Genomic DNA, 18,994 nt, shown 5'->3' on the forward strand with positions numbered 1-18,994 from the left:
ATAAAGCTGATCTTAAATTTAACTGTTTCTGAAGACTGAATATATCACACTAACGTGCTCTCCACAAACAAGCCATGGTAACATGAGGCTCACCAGATCTGGTTCCAGCAATTTAATTCTTAGCAAGCAGCTGAGTATGGAGGGTGACTTAGTGATGTAATCGCTGCCAGTGCCAGCTCCCCAGGGCAGGGAGTACCATCAGCTCTGCACAGAACAGAGAGCTCATCTGCCTGGCTGCCACCTCTTCTCTAGAATTTCCAAACACATATAAGGGTTTTCGACTTCATATCAACTTTCAGACCATTTTGTAAATGTTTCTTACTATCAGAACTCAAGTTTTCTCCTATAGTTTAGTTATTACCAAGGGTTAGATACAGGCATCTTAAAAAAATTGGAGAGCAGTCAGAAATAAATGACAAATGATTATTAGCAATGTTATCAGCACTTTCTCCATATTCCAGATGGGTAGTACAGGGTAACGGGTAAGGGTATGAATCTGAAAGCAGACACCAGAGCTTGAATCCCAGCTCCACAACTGACTATTATAGCTGTGTGATCTTGGTCAAGTTATTTAATCTCTCTGTGTCTCAATTTCCTTTTCTGTAAAATGGAGATGATAATAATAGCACCTACCTCATAGGGTCATTAGAATCGAATCAAAGGAGTTACAACAGTTTCTTGCACTTAGTAAACACTGTAGAACGGTTAGCTTTAATTATATAGGCTCTCAAAATCTTTTGTAAGCATTCAAACCTTTCCCTCTCTTCTTCCCTCCTCCACAACAAACGATCCTGATCCACGGCAGAGATTAGGGCTAAATGCACCCACACAGCATCACCCTCCACAGGTATGCGCAAAAAAGGGGCCTTTCCCCCTTCACTATGTTCCTTCACATAGGAAGAAAACTGGAAAACTTCAACATTTCCTAAGCCTTTCATAAAAGTGTTCTCACTCTTCTTTGCGCCATCTTCTCTACACCAGCAAGGTTCTACTGAATTTTCTTCATGCAGGTTGGGTTACCACTTATTTCTCTTCTGGTCACTTGCTCTCCAGCACCGCCAATCTAAGAATTTGGAAGAGGTTACGAAATTGGTCACCCACTGCTATGCACAGACCTTCCCTCTTTTTATCTAGCAAAAGCGATAGACAAGTATTATACATACTCCTGTTTTTAGAACAGAAAAATAAACAGAATTCTTTTAGTGAAAATAAAGCAAATTCTTCTAAAGTTAAAACAAAGAAATTTTTAAAACTTTCAGAAATCAGATATCGCATTACACCAAAATTTAAAAAAAGGTGGGGGTGAAGTTTAAGAGGATGATGCGTATATAGAGAATCAGCGCAGCATTCTAAACTGTCATCTTAATGTAAAAATAGGCTCTGTATAAATATGTCTTGTTAAAAAAAGACTTATGGAATCACTTTTTACATAATTCTATAAGAACTGGGCTCATTCTGTCAGAGAGGGTTGGGACCACTACATTTTTCAACGTATACCAATTGTCTAATATTTTGTCTGTTCTCTGAACTTACCTTAGGCTTAGGGGCTTGGGTATCTGAAGCTTAGTTCAACAAAGTATTAATGGATTTCATCTCAGACACACTTTCAGCGTTTTTAAAAATCCAATAAAATCAAAATAGTTATATGTTACATAGTCCATTGTGAAAACCGTAGAAATTTGTTGATAATACCATAGCACATGGTAAAGATCAGATCTTATCCAAAATAGCATAGTGGTTAAGTTCATGGCTTTTGGAACCAAATGGCAGGTTTTCAAATCACAGTTCTTCCACTTGCAAGCTTTGAGATCTTGGGCAAGACTCAGTGGCCTGGTTGTCACATGGTGGGGTAGCGATAGTATCTACCTGTAGCAGATAAAGCAGGTGTTTCTGTTGCACTCCTCTCGGTGTGCACCTGACACATTCCTCCACAGATCACACATATACACCTTCTGTGCCATCCTTGGAGGTTGTCAACCAATGACTGTGCAGCAGGATTGGCGCCAGGCTCCCTTTCCTAGCCTGCACCCCAGAGTCATGCTATGGGACCAGGCTGAAGCCACCCTCCAAGGGACCCTGGCCTGAGGTAGAGCCTTGCTTGGCAGCCTCCTTTCCCTGTCTTATCTTCCCCAATCCATTACAGGTCCCTCCTGGAACCACCTCAGGGATACATCGCATGCATTTAAACCTCTCAGTGTCGGCTCCTGGGAACCTAGGGCTTAACACTTAGCCCTCATACAGTTTTTAAGTGATCAATTCTAATATATCTAAAGCCCCCTAAAACAGCACCTGGCATATAAGTGCTGTTTCAATATTAGTTATTGTTACAATCTGAGGCTGGACCTACAGTATCAAGGAGAACCGAGGGAGCTATACAGGGACTTCAAGCAAACATAAAACCACAAACACACAAACTCTTGAGAAATGTTGAGAGAACTGAATAATCCATCTAATTGCTTCCTTTCGCATCACTGGTTGCACCCTTGGCCTTAATTACAAGGGAATACATGCTTCTGGCTGAGTTGTAATACAAAGAGGCTGCTGCTGTGTGCTCCCAGGAGACCCACCACAGGCATTCAATTGAGTTAATAAGTATGGATACTGGAAGACTTGAATGTTCTCTCTCCCATGTGCCTTTTTTTTTTTTTAATAAGTGAAACTCTTTGGTTCGTCCTTTAACCGGGTTTCATAGAGCAGTTTCAAGGTTGCTTGTTTGAAGGTAAGCAGCAGGAGTCTTAAGAACTTAATTTTAAGAAATTCAAAGAGCAAAGAATGCACTTTGTTCTTTGAGTTTCTTAAACCTATATTTCACATCCTTTCATAATAATTTGTCTTTTATGGATAAAATATACACAAATCACTTAGGAAAAAAGGCATGTGAAATGACCTTGGGCGATCAAGTTCTTCTGTCTTTAAATGGCATGCACAGTGTAATATTAAGATTTCTATATGGGAGCATTTCTAGCACATAGAACAGCTCAGAAAAAGAATTTATTATTTCTTTATTTTTCAGTTCAAAAATAAGGGCAAAGAAACTTACTCATAGGATTTCTTTTTTTAAGGTTTTCATTTATCAGCGCCTGGAAAAAAAAAAAAAAAAACTGATACGGGCAAAATCCCAACATGATAAAACCAGAACGAAAGTAATAGTGGCTGGGGGGGAACCACTAAGTGAATTATTATGATCCTAGGTGCTAAAAAAATTATTCTTCCCTGGTTCTCTCATCTGACCCCACTACAGACTGGCTTTTGTCCACTTCACAGCACTTGAGCCATTAATGATCTCCTCCAAGCCAAACTGAATGTTCTCTCTTCTATCCTTATTCACTTTAATCCATTTGTTGCCTTTGTTCGACTCAACCACTCTCTTCCTCCTCCTCCATAAGCCTCTCTTCTCCTAATTTTGTCTGATCCTTTAGTATTTCTTTTCTTTACAATTTTATTGTATATTTTTAAAATAAAAATGAAAACGGTAATTAGAGAAGAGGGAAAAAAGGACTCAATCCAAACACTATTATTTTATTGTATTTTTCCTCCGATTTTTTTCTGATTGGTTTTTATACACTGTGAATAGGATTTTGTATCCTTCATTTTCTACCAGATTTTTAAGTTATTTCACATGTTGCTGTAAAAGTCCTCATAACCTCCCTCCTTAATTCCTCTTAATACTTTCCTATCTCTCTCTTTGACTTTCTCCTCCTAATCTATTCTGTTTCTCCATGGGAATTCACTTCTCTGCACTCTACCCCCACCACGCCAACTAATCCACTGATGAGCCAAAAACTTTATATCCCACATTCCCCTTTACTTTCAAGTATCCGTTTTGTTCTAATGATATGGATATCACTTAAAAAAAAAAAAAAAAAACAACTCCAGTGTGCTCATCAAAACATTCATACCAAAATACTACTTACTCTGGAAGTTAATCTGGAAATTTAGATGAAAGATATATTCTTCTGAAATGCCTAAAGCATCTTTCCTCCAAATAATTCTGAAGATTTTTTCAGAGTTCATAGAAAAGTAGCAGGTAGATACAGGTACTTATCTACCTGTTAGTAGTTTTCAACAAGATTGATACTGGGTTAGTGTTTTCCAAATTCTTTCCAGATAAGACCAGTGAAATATTAGTAGATATTCTATTTTTTAAAGGGGTGGTTCCGAGATCAAAAAAAGTTGGGAAACCTTAAATTACGTAAAACTAAAAAGGTTTCTTTACTATAAGAATTCTCAGAGTGGCCAGGCGTGGTGGCTCTCACCTGTAATCCTAGCACTTTGGGAGGCTGAGGCAGGAGGATCCCTTGAGCCCAGGAGTTCGAGAACAGCCTGGCAATATAGGGAGACCCTATCTCTATTTTAAAAGAAAGAAAAAAAGAATTCTCAGAGCCATTAAAATATTAATCTCAGCACCTAGCATAATTGGTAGATATTTAGTAAATATTTGCTTATGACATGAATGTGAATTGTAAATATCCAGGAAAAAATGCTACCTGTAACATTTCCCAAAAGAAAAGCAATTTATTTATTAAAGATATTTAAACAACTATTTAAAAGATTGTTGCAGTATTGTTCAACTAGTTAAAAACCTTCAACAATCCTGATGTCTATAAACTGAGGGTTGGTTAAAGAAACTACTACTGTACAATAAAAGAGCATGTAGCCGTTACATTATGATATAGGTCAATTATTTATTTTATTTTATTATTTTATTTTATTTATTATTTTTGAGACAGAGTCTCACTCTGTTACCAGGCTGGAGTGTAATGGTGCGATCTCGGCTCACTGCAACCTCCGACTCCCTGGTTCAAGTGATTCTCCTGCCTCAACCTCCCAAGTAGCTGGGATTACAGGCACACACCACCATGCCGAGTTAATTTTTGTATTTTTAGTAGAGACGGGGTTTCACCGTGTTGGCCAAGATGGTCTTGATCTCCTGACCTCGTGATCCACCCACTTCAGCCTTCCAAAGTGCTGGGATTACAGGCGTGAGCCACCCTGCCCCACCAGGTCAGTATTTATTAACAATTAGAGATGACAATGACATTTGAGAAAAAGTAGATTACAGAACAGTATGAAATTCTGTATGCTATCTCTCTATATAGAGAGATAGGTCACATAAAGAATATATATGTAAAAGATGGCATGGATATAACCAAAAAGTTAATAGTAATAATCTTTGGTTGGTGGGATTATATATCATTTTTACTCTGTATTTTATATTTTTATTATTGATTTCACAATGAATATGTCTTATTTAGTTAGAAAAAGCAATAAAGCTATTTCCGTTTTTAATAAATAAATAGGCTAGGTGCAGTGGCTCACACCTGTAATCCCAGCACTTTGGAAGGCCAAGGCAGGTGGATCACCTGAGGTCAGGAGTTCGAGACCAGCCTGGCCAACATCGTGAAACCCTGTCTCTACTAAAAATACAAAAATTAGCCCAGCACGGTGGCAGACTCCTGTAATTCCAGCTACCTGTGAGGCAGAGGCAGGAGAATGGCTTGAACCCAGAAGGTAGAGGCTGCAGTGAGCTGAGATCATGCCACTGTCCTCAAGCCTGGGCAATAGAGCGAGACTCTGTCTCAAAAAATAAATAGATAATAAATAGGTAAGAGCAGTCTTGACTAGACTTATACATTTGGTGGCCATTCCTATAAAACTACAGATAATAAATCAACGTTTTAGAAAGCTTTTCTGAGCTAAGCATTTTAATCACAAAATGATTTTTAAATATTCTATCTTGTTAATAACACCAACCACAAAATTAATGGTGAAACTTACATATCAGAGTCTATTTCACTTCTTTGCATTTAATTCTCAAGTGTTACTTGGATATCTAAAGAAGAACAACTTGAACTTCCCTGAGCATCTTGGAGCAAAAAGACAGCACCAGAGTCCACGATTGGATTGACACTTATCCTTCTTAGCTATATCTGTGAATAGGATATGTAATGACTTCAGCCTCAGTTTCCTTGACTCTAGTAAAGCTTTTGGACTAAATGATATATAGAATCTCTTATTCCACAGTTTGATGATTTCCTCTAAAATGTCTCATATAAGCTGTGATGAATTTATCGGAAATTAAATGAAATGCAGGGAGTGATACTCAATGAGTTAAATTACTTTTTCTATCCTCTCTATGGGCTGTAAACATTATAATAAGTATGCAAATAAATAAATATATACATTTTATATCAGTTCCATATAACATACTAGGTCTTATAAATTTGTATACACTTTACCCAGCAATTCTACTTTTAGGATTTAGCCTAACAAATTATTCAGGAATGTAAATAAAGATTTTACTTGACAAAGATGCTGATTTGAACATTATAATAGAAAAAAATGGACATCAAAGGTATTTAACAAGGAACTAGTTAAGTAGATGACAGAATTATTATAGAACATCACAATATAAAGCCACTAAAATGATACCGAAAACTATTTACTGTCCTGGAAAGAGATTTACAACCAGGTTATAAAACAGCACGTACAATATAATCCCCTTTTTGTTATAAAATATTTACATGTGCATAAAGAAATGTATAAAAAGATCTGTAACAAAAACTTCACACTAGTAATCACTGGGTTGATCTGTGTTTTCAAAACTTTATATAATTAATATAGAATGCTCATAAAGCAATAAAATCAGTGGCCTTGTAATTTTTCCATAGTTTGTTTCCTCAGTACTCTGGGTAACATAAATAAATCATTTATAGTCAAAGAAAAAATAGGATTCAATAAAACTATATCAGTAAATGCTTAATATGGTAGTGTTAATAACACTGGCCTCAAAGATGCTTAATCTGTCTTCCAAAAATAATGAAATTGTGATAAGGACAGAAATGAATTTTTAAAATGGCTTTAAATAAATGATAGTTCTCTATTCAATTACTTGTGGTCTTATACTTCTTGGTCCACAGCAGTCTTGTATATTAAATGGTGTAGACATGTACCAGTGTCCATGACCAAGACCTAAAATAAATCAAAGTGTCATGATTCTAAGCATTTAGCATAAATTTATTTGAAGACTCAACAATCTGGGTTAAGAAATAATTACAGAGTAGTCTCTGCAATGACACTGTAATAGTATTCATAACATTCGTGCTTCTACACTTTAGAGACGAGTATAATATTTTTTAAAAGAAGATGGGATCTGCAGAGTGTTGACAATTTTTATTTTGCCTAGAACATTAAAAAGAATACAGCTGGGCGCAGTGGCTCATGCCTGTAATCCCAGCAGTTTGGGAGAAGAGGCGGGTGGATCACCTGAGATCAGGAGTTCGAGACCAGCCTGGCCAACATGGTGAAACCCCATCTCTACTAAAAATAGAAAACTTAGCCATGCATGGTGGCACATGCCTGCAATCCTAGCTACTCAGGAGGCTGAGGCAGGAGAATCACTTGCACCCTGGAGGCAGAGGTTGCAATGAGCCGAGATTGCACCACTGCACTCCAGGCTGGGCAACAAGAGCAAAAGTCTGTCTCAAAAAATAAAAATAAAAAGAATACCATCTACAGCCTCCATTGTTCAAAAGCAAAAGATATTCTAACCTTGAAAATGTCCTGATCTCAGATATTTTTTAAAGTCCTTAAAAATGAGTCAGTTTAGCCTTAAAAGTAGCACACTGTGCTTTTCTCATTCTGCTGCAGACAGGCAAAACCGTAGCAGACGCTGGCACTGCCTCTTAGGAGGCACAATTATCTAGTAAAGAGGTCTCTGTAAGAAAATGCCCCAAGACAAACAGACACTGTGTATATTTAGTCAAACATCCAGAAAGTTGTTGAAAAACAATTCAGAGAATATAAGAAAGTAAGCTGGGTTTATTTAACATTATTTAGGCAAGACAAAGGCAATTTTTTGGTTGAAGTTAATTTAAATAATAAAACATTAAAACTCACATAACCTTAATGATCTTCCTTCCCAGGCTTCCCAAACTTCAGTCATTCATGTCTTGTCTTCACAATTTTTGGCATATTTGCATAACACCTCCATTATTATTTATTTAGTTCCTTTAGTCTCCCTCCAAGGCAATAACATCTATGAAATCAGGGGTTTAGTGGACTAGCTGTCCACATTTAATCATTCTGCCACCTAAAAGGACCCCACAAACACAAATCTACTCTAACTTCCTCATTTCAATGAAGAAATGTGTTAAGTATATTAAGCATTGTGCTTCTGATCTTACATGAAGAGGATGGCAGAGCAGTTGATTGATTTCAAAAACAATAGCAAAACACAGGAGATTTTGTTTATGGCCCGACTGTCAGATTAATTATCTATAAATTACACTTATAACTTCAAAGATGCTGGAACTTACCTGTCCCTCCTATCACTGATTTTTTTGTTTTATTTGTTTTCAATTCTTAACATGGCTCAATGCTCTGCCTTGTATTATCCATTCATCTAACCAATATTTACTGAGCACCTACTTTGTGTCAGGCTTTGCCTGGGGCTATAGCAGTGTGCAAAATAGACAAACATCCTTGACCTCATGGGGTTTTCATTCTAGTAGATTTTTAGAGCTTTCTAAGTATATGTCATGTTTCTTCTTGTAGAGTCTAAATTCTTGGAGGACAAGATCTGATTCCAATTTAATTTTGGCTCCTCCACAGCACCCAAGAGAGCATTTTGCAGTTAAATCAATAAATGACTAAATAAGGAAAGGATGCAAAAGTTCTGCAATTGGTTTATCCTTTGACCCTGAAAGCTATACTTATTAATCATTTTTTTAACTTTTATTTTAGGTTCAGGGGTACATGTGAAGGTTTGTTACATAGGCAAACTCGTGTCATGGGGGTTTGTCATACAGATTATTTCATCAGCCATGTATTAAGCCCAGTGCCCAATAGTGAGCTTTTCTGCTCCTCTCCCTCCTCCTGCCCTCCATTCTCAAGTAGACCCCAGTGTCTATTATTTCCTTCTTTGTGTTCATAAGTTATCATTTAGCTCCCACTTACAAGTGAGAACATATGGTATTTGGTTTTCTGCTAATTGTTTTCTTGTTTTTCCACATAATCTATTTTTCTCATCAGTATTCAATGTTTCTGATTTCAATTTACGAAATGTTGCAGATAAGAAAAGACAGAGACGTAGCCTCTAGTAAAGGGAAACTAACAACTGATGCAAGAAAAAAATAAAAATGTCATCTGCTGTATTCAAAGTGCTATATTTCGAAACACAAGCCAGTGAAACAAAAGCCTGAATTTTTAAAACTTCATAAAAAGTAGCATTTGAAATATATTCAGATATTTGCTTGACTTCTATGTACTTTCCAAAACATTTAAAATAATTATTAATACCTGAGCATTAAATTAGCTGTATTTAAAGATAAAGTTGCATAAATTAATTTGTTATCAAGAAAAGAAAAAATCCTGGTTTTTTTTTTTTTTTTGGTTTAAGAAAATGTTATATCTACCTTTAATCTTAATCATTTCCCAAATAACAAACATTTAATGTTACTGATTTTAACCCTTATTAGGAAAAAAACTAAGCCCCCCAATTTTTTTTGCAGTGTTGCAATACCTTCCAATTAAGATGACAGCATGTGACATGCTGTCATCTTTTTTCCTCCTGTATTTTTCTTCCCTCATATAGAAGAAAAACTAGACTGATATATTCAAACTCTATGTCAAGATTAAACCAATAAAACAAGTAGAATAAGATTTTAAATATCACCTCTCTCTTCTTTTTGTGGAATTTCCCTGCCCCTCACATCAAATCAGTGGGAATTTCACAGAAGCACTGAAAAATCTGGCTTCATGTGAGATGCTGAAGGAGCCTGTGGCAGTGAAGTCAAGTTCTGTGCCCAGCCCCCTCCTTCAGCCACTACGTGACACTGCCCCCCCATCCCCCGCAGTAAGGAAGTTGTTAGCAGTTCTCAATAAGACAGAAATATGCAAGACTTCTGAAATTTGTCACCTTTGGTACTTTTTGAGGTGGGCGGGGGTGGAGGGGGGAGATGGGGAAAAAAGTGTAATTAGACTTTCCAGAGATAAACATTTTAAAAGCTTACATGTCTAGTTCAGGACCAAACATGTTATAATGTAGTATTTTCTGGGCTCTTCTTTGCCTTTTTATTAAATTTTTAGTATCTGGCAGAGCTATTACATTACCAGAATCATGAATACAAAGTCAGCTTAAGCTTTTCTCCCCACCAACCCCCTCAAATACAAGAAGGCGTGGCTGGTAGTTTAAGAATTCATCAAATCTGACCTTCAAATAGTTAATTTAAGCATGATTTCTCTGGCTTTCTTACTCCTCCCACTGATAGAGTTTCTTCTTCTGGGGTAACTGCCTCTAGTAAAAATGCTGCAATGCAGTTGAGATGCTGGTGTGAGGACTGTAAATTATGCGTTAGGGGAATTTTGCTCTTGCTGCACTTCAGCCTGGAAGCAAAGGTTTTTTCTGTTCGAGTCCACAACCTTTGCTTGCCAGTGACATGGCAGAGCATTACGTGGGTGGCTTTTGGCCATCTGGATCCATAGGCACCCCAAGACAACACTAATTCCATGATTAGGAAACTCTCATCACTTCTACTAATATAATTGTTTTTTAACTACTTCAGAATAGATTCTGATGAATAAAGCTACTGATCTCTTTAAACACTTCATAGATTCACTACCTAGAATTATGTATTCATTCTTTGGATATGGTGTCATAAAGTCTAGGTACCAGTTCAAAAACATGCCCCGTGTAATATACTTGTTAAAATCCAAGTGTCACCTCCCATCAAAACCTGATTAGCAATTTCAGTACCTCGATCACTCAGAAAATATTTCCAAATTTAACACATAACAAGTATCAAGTTCTCCACTAAGAAGACTATGAAATAAATACAATATACAGTATTTCCCTTCGAAGACCTTTTAATTTACATGGGACTACACATAAGCGTGTGTGTGTGTGTGTGTTTATGGTTGATGATCATAAGCCAACAAGGTACAGATAAGACTTTAGGAAGTAGGGACTGTTACGGAAGAAATGTTTGGAGAAGGCTTCGCAGCATAGATAGAACTCGAGATGTGTACGACAGTTAAGGTTTGGGTTTTCAAACCCAAAAAGAGCTTGGCCTTGATGAGGCATATAATAAAGGGCAACTGGGAGTTTTTCAACGAAATGTCATTATTAATGCAGTTATTTTGACAATGTGTTTGACAGCAGTAACAAAGGCATATAGAATAGGGAGACCTGAATGATGAAGCTCACCTGTAAACTCGTGTATTTAAGAAACTGTGATAATTTTCATTATGAGTGTTCATTTTCCCTAGGTGGTAGAGATGTCATCTTGGTCAGTTTCCTGGAGTTGCTTCTTGCATTTGGCTGGCACAGTTATGCTAAGGCAGTGCGTGCTTGGCTGGGGTTGGAACACTTGGTCCTTGATCATCAGTCCACACAGATCTCTGGGTCATCACAGTGGTGCTCTTGGATGGTGTCTTGGTCCGTTCTGGTTGCTGTAACAAAATGCCACAGCTATTTCTCACAGTTTGGGGAAGAGAGATCAAGGCACCAGCAGATTCAGTGTCTGGTGAGGGCCTATTCCTAATACATAGTGCCTTTTTGCCTCACAATGTGAGAGGGCCAAACAAGCTCCCTTGGCCATTTTAATTCTTATTTTATTTATTTTTTTTGAGACGGAGTCTTGCTCTGTCACCCAGGCTGGAGTGCAGTGGCGGGATCTCAGCTCACTGCAACCTCCGCCTCCCAGCTTCAAGTACTTCTCCTGCCTCAGCCTCCTGAATAGCTGGAATTACAGGTGCCTGCCACCACACCCAGCTAATTTTTGTATTTTTAGTAGAGACAGGGTTTCACCATGTTGCAGTCTGGTCTTGAACTCCTGACCTCGTGATCCACCTGCCTTGGCCTCCCAAAGTGCTGGGATTACAGGCGTGAGCCACCGCACCCGGCCACCTTGGCCATTTTCATAAGGGCACTAATCCCATTCATGAGGCCCATGCCCTCACGGTCTAATCATCTCCCAAAGGCCCCAATTTTAGTATCACCATGTTGGAGGTTAGGATTTCAACATATGAATTTGGTGGGGAAGAGGGGTTGAGGGGGAGTGGCACAAACATTTCAGATCGCAGCAGATGGCTAACTTGTCTACTCTGGTGCTCCTCTTGGGTGCATTGGAAACCACTCTCCTATTTCCCATGAAGTATTTCAGTCATTTCTCCCACACACTGAATTTCTATTACACAGGGAGTCTGGGGGCAATTTAAGACTAGGACATAGGTCAGCTTTGTTCTGAATCCCCTCAAACCCATGGGCGGGGTGGGGTTTAGTTATGTTGTCTCACTCATCCAAGGTTCAGTCTGGAAGGAGACTATGGTGCATGGCTCTTTCTCAGAGAAGTACCCCCAACTTCTCTCTGGCTTTCCTTCCAATTCTCCCTTATCACAGCCCTGGAGAATCTTTTCTGGCAGAGGGAGTTGTGGCTCCTGCATCATCCTGAATTTGCTAGGACTGGAGACTTGAGTCCCCCAAGTCCTTAGGCTTTTGCAATACAAAACCCTAGGCTTTTGAATCTAAATTCAGGGTACTTTTTGCTCCTATTCTGCAATATCATTTCTTCTCTAAGTCAATGCCACTGACTAAGTGGGAAGTCAATGGTAAGGGGTAAAAGGAAACACAGAGTTGGAATGCATGATCCTGGGCTAATCTCTCAAAATTTGAACTCTCTCTGCTGTTGAGAGTCTACTGCACAAAACCAGACATAAAGCCTTAAGGGCTGAGTGGCATTAAGAATGGAAATAAAAGATTAGACAAGAGATACGGCAAAGAAAGAAATAACAAAATCTTGTTTGGGGAATAAACACAAGGCTGAAGTAGGGGGGGAAATGAACTGGAAGGACTGGATGGAGGTGATGATGTCAGTTGTCTTTGGACATATTTTTTATGGTTCATATTCCCTCTTCTCCTTTCTCTTCACTCACCCCAATTACCGTGTCCTGTTAATTAAAAGTTCTTCAAATCCATGTCCCTCCTTCCCACTGCCACCATCACTGCCCTTGTTCATGCCAGTAACATCTCTCCTCTGGACCCCTTATTGCATCAAGCACCTCAGTTCCCTCTGTCTCCTCAGCCTCTTCTAGTGTATTCTCTATTTAGCTAAGAAATGAACTTTCTACAGCAAAACTCTGATCATATCAGCCAAAATTCTTCTGACTCACAGTGCCGTCTAGCTCCTAGGCTCATGGGTTTCATGATGGGGCCCACTCCTGCCCATCCACCTTCATCCCAACTACTCTAATGAAAGCTGTAGCTCTGGCTGAACAGAGAGGCAACATGGTGGAGTGGTTCTGAGCCTGGACTCATTGCTAGACAGCTTGTTCATGCATGTCACTTCTGTGATTCTGTGTCTGGAATTTATTCCTTCTGGTGGGTTCTTGGTCTCGCTGACTTCAAGAACGAAGCCGCAGACCCTCACTGTGAGTGTTTCAGTTCTTAAAGATGGTGTGTCCGGAGTTTGTTCCTTCAGATGTTCAGATGTATCTGGAGTTTCTTCCTTCTCGTAGGTTCATGGTCTCGCTGACTTCGGGGTGAAGCCGCAGACCTTCGCAGTCAGTGTTACAGCTCTTAAAGGTGGCATGTCCGGAGTTGTTTGTTCCTCCTGGTGGGTTCGTGGTCTCGTTGACTTCAGGAATGAAGCTGCAGACCCTCACGGTGAGTGTTATAGCTTATAAAGGTAGTGCACACCCAGAGTGAGGAGCAGCAAGATTTATTGTGAAGAGCAAAAGAACAAAGCTTCCACAGCATGGAAGTGGACCCGAGTGGGTTGCCACTGCTGGCTGGGATGGCCAGCTTTTATTCCCTTATTTGGCACCACGCACATCCTGCTGATTGGTCCATTTTACAGTGAGCTGATTGGTCCATTTTATAGAGCGCTGATTGGTCCATTTTACAGAGTGCTGACTGGTATATTTACAATCCTTTAGCTAGACACAGAGTGCTGATTGGTGCATTTACAATCCTTTAGCTAGACACAGAGCGCTGATTGGTGCATTTACAATCCTCTAGCTAAACACAGAGCACTGATTGGTGCGTTTTTACAGAGTGCTGATTGGTGCATTTACAATCCTCTAGCTAGACAGAAAAGTTCTCCAAGTCCCCACTTGACCCAGGAAGTCTAGCTGGCTTCACCTCTCATTTTGGTATTCTCCTCTGTGGAATGTCATTAGGAGGATTATATGAGAATATGTTTTAAAGGTGCACCTGGTACATAGTGAGAGCTATGGAAACATTCGTTAAGTCCAAGAAAAATTGTCTCCTGGACTGTCAAAGTCTCTCCTACCCCAGTGAATTTCAACTATGGTCTTTATTATTTATTTATGTATTGAGACAGTCTCACTCTGTGGCTAGGCTGGAGTGCAATAGCACGATCTGGGCTCACTGCAACCTCCACCTCCTGGTTTCAAGGTAGTCTCCTGCCTCAGCCTCCCGAGTGGGTGGGATTACAGGCACATGCCACCACATCTGGCTAATTTTTTGCATTTTTAGTAGCAACAGGGTTTCACCGTGTTGGCCAGGATGGTCTCAATCTCCTGACCTTGTGATCCACCTGCCTCAGCCTCCCAAAGGGCTGAGATTACAGGCATGGGCCACCGTTCCCAGACTATTTTTTTTATTTTTGAGACAAGGCTTAGCTCCATTGCCCAGGCTGGAGTGCAGTGGCATGATCAAAGCTCACTGAAACCTCTGCCTTCCGGGCTCATGTGATCCTCCTTCCTCAGCCTCCTGATTAGCTGGGACTACGGGCGCATGCCACCACGCCCAGCTAATGTGTTGATGTTGTTGTAGAGATGGGGTTTCATCACATTGCCCAGGCTGGTCTCAAACTCTTGGGCTCGAGTGATCCACCTACCTCAGCCTCCTAAACTGCTGGGATTACAGGCATGAGCCACCATGCCCAGCCCTGCACTGTTAGTCTTAAGCCCATTTTGGGAGCCTTGCTTTCCCTTGGTCAATCTTTCCTCTTCCTTCTAGAAGCTAAAATGTCAGGTTCTCTGTGAAGCCTTCCTACTGCACTTTGTTCAGCCCCCTATAAAATTTTATTGGATTATAATTTTATTAGCTCCCTGTGGCTGCTATGACAAATTACCACAAAACAGGTGGCTTAAAACAACAGAAATTTATTCTCTCATAGTTCTAGAGACCAGAAGTCTGAAATTAGATTAACAGGCTGAAATGAGGGTTTTGGCAAGGCCACACTCCCTCCCGAGGCTCTAGGGGAAAGGTGTTCCTTGCCTCTTCCAGCTCTGGTGGCTGCCAGCATTCCTTGGCCCATCACTGTATCGCTCTCATTGCTGCCTCCATAGTCACATTGCTGCCTCCTCTCCTGTCTGCGTCAAATTTCCTTCTGTCTCTTTCATCAGAAAACTTGCGACTGCACAGAGGACCCACCTGGATATTCCAGGATACTCTCACTCCCTCAAGATCCTTAAAACACATTTGCAAGACCCTTTGAAGCCATCTATAGGTTCCAGGGATTGGAACCTAATATCTATGAGTGCCAACATTCAGCACTTCATAACTGTTTACACATATGTTGGTCTTCACACCTTGGTATGACTAGGGTCTATCACAATGTAAATACATAATATGTCCTCAATAAGTGACATGTAGATGTAGACGCAGAGCTATACAGCGTCTAGGCCCTTTGCTCACGTTCACTGGGATACCTTCTTTGCTAAGGCTTCATTTCCCTAGGCCAGAGCTATTTCTTTCACGTGCTAATCTGTGGTTGGAAGGATCTTTTACTCATAAATTAGATCAACTTCTAGGTTAGAGAAATTAAGCAAAGGAGTTTTCGTCCTTGTACCACTTCTCCTGAGTTTCAGTGAGGCAAAGTAACCAAAAAAACTCCTTTCAAATTCCATACCTCCTACGTTACGGAGCAGAGGGCGTAGGAAAAGTGGATGGGTCCGGCTGCTCAAAGACTTCTTTCACGGAATGTGAGACTACAGAGTGGCAGAGTGACAAGTATGGGCTTCAAGAAGAGCGCTGTCATCGGTCTCCCCGGGCTGGTTTATTGCCATTCTTTGGCTGTTTATTTTAAACACAGTTTTCTTCGTAATTTAAGCTCCTAAATTCATGGCTACCGCTTCAGTGACCATTTCCCCATCCCGAGTCATTTAAGTTCATCACAGGGATTTTTCTGAAATGAGGCGGTTTCTTTTCCAGTGTTCTCAAATCACAGTCACCTCTACCCTCAAGAATAAGCCAGCACTCATCTGGAAAGACAATTCGGTAGCTGTGTAATTGCTTTTTTCTCAGCTGTGGAAATCTTTCCCAATTAAAGTGGAAAAAGTTACTTGCAATAAAAAAAGTAAACAGGTAGATTACTTTGCACAATTAATCCTTGAAACAGTAAACTGTCTACTGTATTGTAATTGTTTACTTCTATGCCAGTCTTTTCATCTTTTTGCCGGTTAGAGCCCCCAGAAATCAGAATGAGAGTCCATGACATTTATTCAACCTTTAAGTATTTTTTCCATTCTCTCTGTGTTCCAGGAGTAGTGACAAGAGCTGGTGATGTAAGGGTAACAAAAATGGACTCATTCCCTGCCCTCACAGAGCTTGTACAGTCTGGTGGAGGATGTAAACACTGATCAGGTCATCACACAAGCAAATGCAAACCGTCAGTGGTCTCACGTGCCAAGGCTGTTTACATACTTGTAAACAGTTACGAAGTGCTTAATGTTGGCACCCCAGCCAACCCACAATGCTGCTGGCAGATCAGTCTAAAACACTGGACTCAATGTGCCACCCCTCACTCAAACGCTTTCACTGGCTCTCCTACGGCCTCTGGGGCAAAACTCACCTCTGGAGAAGATGCTCTTCAGCTGTTCCTGCCTCATTTCCTGTCCTCTCTTCCAGATGCTCAGGGGCCCCCAACTACAAGCTCTGTCCTTTCAGGGTCTTCTGTCTTTGTATGCAGTTCTCTCTGTCCAGAAAACTCTTCTTCCCACCTCCACTTGCAAAATCCTGTCCATCCTTCAGGCTCAGCTCTAATGTTACTTGAGTGTGATGCCTGTCTTGACTGTTTAGCAGGCTAAATCTATCATTCCCTGCCTGTACTACCACAGAACATTTTGTACAAGCCACCATAACTGCACTTATCCCAGTGAACTGTGTTTGTTTGCAGCAAAACACTGTGGTTAGGAGCATGGACCTTGAATTCAGACTGACTTGGAAACAAATTCTGCAGTTTATTGTGTGGCCTTGAAAATCATTCCTTCTGGGTCTTAGTTTCCTTCCTAATTTTGGCAATGAGGGGCATAATACCTAACTCATTAGGCTGTTGTAAAGATAAACGAGATAATGTGTTTAATGATGAGCACGATGCCCGGTCAACAGTACTCAATAACTAATGATGAGTATTATCAAACTTGAATGTACCAAATGCAAGGACCTAGGACTATATTATTTCATCCATCTTTCTTTTCTTTCTTTCTTTTTTTTTTTTGAGACAGCGTTTCGCTCTTGTTGCCCAGGCTGGAGAGCAATGGTGCGATTTTGGCTCACAGCAACCTCCACCTCCCAGGTTCAAGCGATTCTCCTGCCTCAGCCTCCCGAGTAGCTGGGATTACAGGCATGCACCACCACACCTGGATAATTCTGTATTTTTAGTAGAGACGAGGTTTCTCCATGTTGGTCAGGCTGGTCTTGAACTCTCGACCTCAGGTGATCTGCCTACCTCTGACTCCCAAAGTGCTGGGATTACAGGCGTGAGCCACCACAGCCGGCTGATTTCGTCCATCTTTCTATCCCAGTGGCTGGCCATAGTCCATCGATGTTTCTTAATAAAATGCACAAATGAAAATACTATCATAACGTCCTTTACTTGAAGAGGGCTTAGAGGCTTAGTTTGCCACGAATAAGGACTTTTTTGTTTTGTTTTGAGACAAGGTCTTGCTCTGTCACCCAGGCTGGAGTACAATGGAGTCATCACAGCTCACTGCAACCTTGACTTCCCAGGCTCAAGCTATCCTCCTACCTCAGCACCACTTGAGAGGTGGTTAATTTCCCATAGAGACGTGGTCTTTATGTTGCCCAAGCTGGTCTCCAACTCTCCAATTCCTGGGCTCAAGTGATCCTCCCACCTTGGCCTCCCACAGTGTTGGGATTACAGGGCTGAGCCACCACACCCAGCTGATAAAGGCATTTTACTGAAATGCCAAAAATTCCACTGATTTTACATCTCCAATCATATTAATCGTTTCCCTTTGCTCAACCAGTCCTGAACTTACAGAGGTAACTGTTTGAGGTCCTAGTTTGAAGTAGTGTTTTCTGATAAATGATCTCGTCACAATTTTAGTCTTTACTGCATGTACATCAATTCCAGTCTTTACATAATTATGTGGAACACGGATTATATTTTCCTATCTCATATGAAAAGTAATACCGTGCATGTGTATAGGATTTACGTTTCAGGCTTTGTGGGCTTTAAATCCTTTGACTCCTAACCCAAGTGACTTTTCTAAGATCACAGTTGGTGGGTGGTCAAGCATATTAAAACTACTGCAAACTCTAGCGCAGTGTCCTGGACACTGGCCACAGCATCGCATTATCCCCCAACAGCCTAAATTCCTTGAAGGCAAGGTTCTCTCTGGCTTCCTCTGCATCGTACGCAGCATGCAGAGACTCGGTGAGCTGGGCTGGCCAATGCATTTCCTCTTCCGTCCATGTAATTCCACTACAGGAGCAGAGGGCAAACTACGTTCCCATTAAAGCCACAAGGTTTAAAAACCTCTAACCTTGGAAAAGCACACTTCAACCCTCTGCACACCAAACTTCTCTACTGTGGTTTCCCCTCTGCCGCTTTCTCCTTGGCGTTCCCCGATCACTGCCTCTAGGGTCTTTACAAGCGAAAGCGAACGTAGGGTTTGGGAGCCGGCTTCGCCCCCTTCTATTTACCGGGGGCTGGTCATCCTTCGGGCCAGGCTGTCTAGGGGTGGCCCTCGGATACCTACTCCCCGCAGGTGACCCCCCCCT

General features: G+C 40.6%; 1 long non-coding RNA gene across 1 annotated transcript; it reads right to left on the minus strand.

Annotated features, from left to right (window-relative positions):
- Positions 1-765: 765 nt before the first annotated feature.
- LOC131381816 (uncharacterized) lies at positions 766-18,903 on the minus strand. The gene is made up of 4 exons (XR_009210765.1): positions 18,757-18,903; positions 11,207-11,451; positions 3,041-3,080; positions 766-1,063 (listed from the first exon to the last, which is right to left on the minus strand). It is a non-coding gene; the product is annotated as an uncharacterized LOC131381816 (long non-coding RNA).
- Between the last annotated feature and the right edge of the window lie 91 nt (positions 18,904-18,994).

This window comes from Hylobates moloch, unplaced genomic scaffold (assembly GCF_009828535.3).
Source record: "Hylobates moloch isolate HMO894 unplaced genomic scaffold, HMol_V3 SCAFFOLD_18, whole genome shotgun sequence".
NCBI lineage: Eukaryota > Metazoa > Chordata > Mammalia > Primates > Hylobatidae > Hylobates > Hylobates moloch.